This window comes from Plecotus auritus, assembly GCF_963455305.1.
Source record: "Plecotus auritus genome assembly, chromosome: 2".
Taxonomy (NCBI): Eukaryota; Metazoa; Chordata; class Mammalia; order Chiroptera; family Vespertilionidae; genus Plecotus; species Plecotus auritus.
This window is the reverse complement of record NC_137771.1, coordinates 47,426,004-47,432,003: the sequence shown is the minus strand read 5'-3', so window position 1 is coordinate 47,432,003 and position 6,000 is coordinate 47,426,004.

Genomic DNA, 6,000 nt, shown 5'->3' with positions numbered 1-6,000 from the left:
AAGAATAAACAGTTGCCTTGTATAGTACCTTAAATATTAGTGATAAAAAAAATGCTAGCTATAGCCCAGCCGGGGTGGCTCAGTGGTTGAGCATCGACCTATGAACCACCAGGTCACAGTTTGATTCCAAGTCAGGGCACATGCCCAGGTTGTGGGCTGGATCCCCAGTGGGAGCGTGCAGGAAGCAGCTGATCAATGATTCTCTCTCATCATTGATGTTTCTCCTTTTCTTTCCCTCTACCTTCCTCTGAAAGCAATAAAAATATATTTTTAAAATGCTAGCTATATATGACAAAATATATTATAATTTTTCTTAGTAGTAATTGAATACTACTTATATATCTGAGGAGCTAAATTTAGGAGCACTCCTTGACAATTTTTAATGTATTTACAATGCCCATCTGAAGAAGGAACAGCATTTCTTTTCCTCTGATAAATACGAAAATAAGATTACAAGGAGGTCAGATAGTCTTATTCACATGCCACCAACAGCATCAAGCAATAGTCTCGCTCTATGCCATCAAGATATTTCACATGGACCAAGCACTGAGGCAATGGCGTTTTCCACTTTAAACTAGCCCGCTGTGAATTCTGAATTTGGAGAGACAGAAAGACGGGTACGTCAACTGCTATCATAGTTGGATTCTTCACAAAGACATTTGAATCACAAAGTTATAATTAGACTTGAAGTTCTTGCCTATGACAATATTATCTATTCACAACGAATCCAATGGCTATTACTTTCGCTTGAATTATGTGTAACCTCTTCATTCCCCAGGCACTTAGATTGGTTTCCTTTAAAATTCTTTCCACTTAGCAGTGAATGGAATGCTCTAAAGATGCACTCTACTTAATGGGCACAACAGCTGCCAGACAGGCCTACTGGCAAGCTTATTTAAATTTTTAATCATCGTGGAAGATGAACACAGAAGGAAAGAGCTATATAAATTCTCCCACTAGTGTAGCAATAAAAATATATAAATAGTACTGCAAAGACCAATTTAACCAATTTCCATTTTGTAGAAATAAGTTTTGCTGGGTACATTGCACCACTTTTTTCTCAGTCAGAAACTACTTGTAAGGAGTATATATTCAATTTGGTATTATGGTTATGTATTCAATTTGGTTTATTATTAACAAGAATATTAGTTTTCTCCTAAAAACCATTCTTCAATTAATTCAAAAATGATTAAAATAAAGCAAGAATTTGATTTGGGAAAGTCAGTCATTGAGGGAAATACATAAATGATAGATAAAAGCTGGGAAAAATAGGGTATTTCCCCCCCACCAATAAGACAAGGAAATGTAAATGTAGTGAAACAAATCTTTACTGATTTGATATTTTAAAATTCCACAAACGAAAAAAATCCTATATAATAAAGAGCTAATATGCTAATTAGACTGGACAGTGGAACGACCTTCCAGAACGACCTTCCGGAATGACCTTCTGGAATGATCAGTGGGTGGGGTTGCGGGGGAGCGGGGCTACGAGGGCTGAAGCAGCCAGGGCCGCGAGGGCTGAGCCCCTTGCATGAATTTCATGCATCGGGCCTCTAGTTTCTAATCAATTTTTAATATATTGATGGTAGTGCCAAGAGGAGGCCATGTCCACCTTCAGCAAATATTGGTCCTGCTACATCTACTGTCTACAGCAGTGGTTCTCAACCTTTTTAATGCCGTGACCCTTTAATACAGTTCCTTATGTTGTGGTGACCCCAAACATAAAATTATTTTCGTTGCTACTTCATAACTGTAATTTTGCTACTGTTAATGAATCATAATGTAAATATCTCTGTTTTCCAATAGTCTTCGGCTCTACAGCAGCAGTTATCAACCTGTGGGTCACGACCCACAGGTTGAGAACCACTAGCAGGGTCACCTAAGACCATCGGAACAACGAAAATAATTCTATGTTTGGGGGTCACCACAACATGAGGAACTGTATTAAAGGGTCATGACATTAAAGAGGTTGAGAACCACTGATCTACAGCCTGTAGGGGCTTTGCACCCAGAAAGCATGTGCTTCTGAGAGGTGTGGAGAGTAGTCATGAAGACAATAGATTGTCTGGGTTCCAATGCTGACTCTGCCTCTCAGAGGCTGTGTGACACTGGTCATCATCCTTAACCTTCTGTGCCTCAGCTTCCTCCTTTATAATGAAGACAATGATAGCACCCACCCATGGGGTTGTTGTGAGCATTAAATGATCTACTGCACGTGATGCCCTCAGAACAGTGTCTAGCCCAGAGTGAGCACCCAATAAACCTTAGCTGTTATTTCTATCCTAACTTATCTGAGGGTTATTATCTCCTTTCTAGTGCACCAGAAGAACAGGGGTCAGCATGTAACTGATGAGCTGGTATGGGACCTGGATAAAATGCACCCTATAATAATGGAGTAATTCAATAATAAATACTATAAGCTGACACTGTTGTGGGCACCCAGAATATATCAGTGAACAAAAATAAAAAGTTCTACCCTTGTGGGGCTTACTTTCTGATAGGGGCAGATGAAAAATCTATCCTAATATATAAAAAGCCAGGGGCCATCATGACCTAAATGACCAGACAGATAACTGAACAGCAGGCTGCGTGGGGCCACCAGGCCGGCAGGGGGGGCTAGTGAGGGACGACCAAATGACTGAACAGCAGGCTGTGTGGGGTGACCAGACTGGTGGGGGGGAGGGGCAGTTGGGGGCAACCAGGCTGGCGGGGGGCAGTTAGGGGTGACCAGGCTGGTGGGGGGGCAGTTAGGGTCAACCAGGCTGGCAGAGGGGGGCTGTTGGGGGTGACCAGGCCAGCAGGGGGAGCAGTAAGGGGTGACCAGGCTGGTGGGGGGGCAGTTAGGGGCAACCAGGCCAGTGGGGGGGCGGGCAGTTGGGGACAACCAGGCCAGCAGGCAGAGGCAGTTAGGGGTGATCAAGTTGGCATGGGGGCGGTTAGGGCCGATCAGGCAGGCAGGCAGGTGAGCAGTTAGGAGCCAGCAGTCCCAGATTGTGAGAGGGATGTCCAACTGTCCCTGGGATCAGGCCTAAACTGGCAATTGGACATCCTCCAAGGGGTCCCAGATTAGAGCAGGTGCAGGCTGAGCTGAGGGGACACCCCCCTGTGCATGAATTTCATGCACCGGGCCTCTAGTATATATATAAAAGGCTAAGCAACCGTCTGACTGTCCAACCAGCCAGTAGGTATGATGTGCACTGACCACCAGGGGGCAGACACTCCTTGCAGGAGCTGTCAAGCTGTGGTGACTTGGCAGCGGCAGTTCTTGGGTGACGCACCCTGGAACCAGAGAACACCTCCCCTTTCCCTGTTCACATGACTATTGCTCATCTTTCAGATCCTAACCTGAAGGTCATTTATCAGGATGAACACACAAGAGGAGAACTTGTCCTTTTCATTCATCACCACGTCGCAGTGCAAAGCACAGTGCCTGGTGTGTGGTGAAGGCTCGGTGGATATCTTCATGATTCTAGAAACTTAAAGTATTATCTCTCAAATTATCAGGCTCTGTTTGAGTGAAAATGACACGTCTATTTCCCAGAGTTAAAGCTAATGCGTTTAAAATATTGGCATGGCTGTGAATCAGAGTTTTCTTTTTCTTGCTATTGGCCCTGCCAATTTCTCCCTTCAGGTTTATATAATTGTATAAGCCATTGGTGTGTTAGGAAAGTTTTAAATTAGCAGTTGACTTCATCAATTTACAGCCTGACATTGTGATTCCAAGGTAGCACATCACACAATTTTCAGAGCCTGAAAACCTCCTATTAAAATTTAGTAGGTCAGTTAACTTCTTAAGGACTTCACACTGTTAACAACATTCACTAATGCTGTTGTTAATGCAAGTGGTTTCTCAACTTTGAAACATATGCTTCTATTTTCAAAGTAAGATTTTGGAGTTGTTGGAAACTTTAGAAAGTTGACCTAGTTTTATCATTTCAAAAAACCCCAGGTTTTTATGTTACCCTACTTATGTATCATACACATTTTGTCCTGTTGCCTTGAGAGAAAAGACCCAATTCAAGTGATTCTGCACTTTCTCCCTGTTACTCACCATGGTGTTTAAAACAGAGAATGGGCAGGCAGCAAGTGGCACACTGTGGCTGCTCTTGACTGTCTGACAAAGGAATAATAAGTTGCAGAAAGTGCCATTTGACTTGTACATTACTTTGCATTTTTTTTTCCTTTGATGAGAAACTTGCTGTATTTTCCAAATGAAGCTCTTTGCCCAAAGCAGTCAAGGAGAGGTTTTCAGCTATGCCCAACCTTTGATACAAATGAAATTTGAGAGCCAAATAAGTAAAATTTAACAGAAGATGACATTTCCCAGGCCACGTATATTGAGTATTTTCCAGTGGAAGGAGAGAGGCTCAGAAATGTCCTTTTCATGACCCCTCATACAATAATTAAATGAGGATGTAGAGCAAGTAAAGTAAAAGCATAGCAATACATCATTCCCTCTAGGCCCAGTGCATAAAACTCATGCACGGGTAGGGTCCCTAGGCCTGGCCGGCAATCAGGGCCCATCAGGTTCCCCGCCTCCCACTTCCTTGCCTCCTCCTTCCCTCAGTGCCCTGCCGCCGCTGGTTGCCCACCATGTCTGTGCCGCCCCCTGGTGGTCAGCGCACATCATAGCGAGAGATCGAACTCCCATTCTCCCAGTCGAACTCCCGAGGGGACACTTTGCATATTAGCCTTTTATATATATAGATTCTCTCAGGCTGTCAGACAGTAAGCATGTGTCAAGCACCAACCACATGCCCGACACTGGGCTACATGATGGAAACCTGAGTTGAGAAATGTAGTCCTTGTCCTTACAGAGTGGTATCATCTTGAAGCTGTTAATAAGCTTGGTTTCACTCCTTATGCTACCAAAGATATTTGTATTAGAGACACCTTTGGGTTTCAAGCAACAGGAGGTAAGTCGACTCAGATTAAACATAAAAGGGAAATTTCTTATAAGGTGCATGGTTACCTTATGGAATTTCAGGGTAGCTCCAAGGACCTCAGGAAGGATGGGGAGTGGGGTCACCTATGTCATGGGAGTTTGGCAACACTTGGTTGTTATCTGTTCCCCATTCTCTGCACATTAGCCTGCTTTTCTCTCCTCCTTGGTCCATAAAGCTGAAAAATGATCACCCTCAAGCATTGAAGTTTGTATATCTTCCATTAGAAAAGACACTTGACTTGAGAATCCTTTTACTCTCTAAATTTTCAGGAAATGTAATCTGATTAATCTCGCTTGCATCAGATGCCCACTTATGGACCCACTGGCTGTAGGTGAGGGGACGGCATCATTTTGTACATGTGGGTCCATGACCTTTTAGATTTAGAGTGGGAGTTTGGGAACACAAGACAAGTTGTCCAGCTAGGCAAATAACTTATGTGTCCAAAATAACATTGTAAATTAATTTTAAAAAAAGTAATAGTCATTGTGAAAGTTTGGAAAGTAAAGAAAAAATGTAAATATTTATAATTATGACCCTAAAAGCCACAGTAAACATTTTAGTATATTTATCTATGCAAATTAATCTCTTTCTCTCTATATTTTATGTATATATAAACATACAATTTTGTATTCTTTTCAAAACTTAACATTACATTTTGTACATTTTCCCATGTAATCATATATTCTTTAAACACAATTATGAATGACTGTAAGGTATTGTATTGCATAATTTTTAATCAATTCTCTGGTTTCTCATTTCTGATTTTTTACTATTAAAATAATATAATAAATATCCTTGTAAACAAATCTTCATATACTTCTATAGCTATTACCTTTAGTCATTAAGAAGGGGACAAGAACATAAGGATTTAAGGAGAACTGTAGTCTTAGGGAAGTACACTAAAAACTAAAAAGTCAATTGAACCAATAGGCTTACCACCATTCATTAGCAGCATTCCTAATATAGACACGAGGAGTGTAGCATTGTAGAGAATTAATCACCATCTATCCAATCACCTCCTTTTTTTCAACCTCCCTTTGAAGCCGGTCACTGG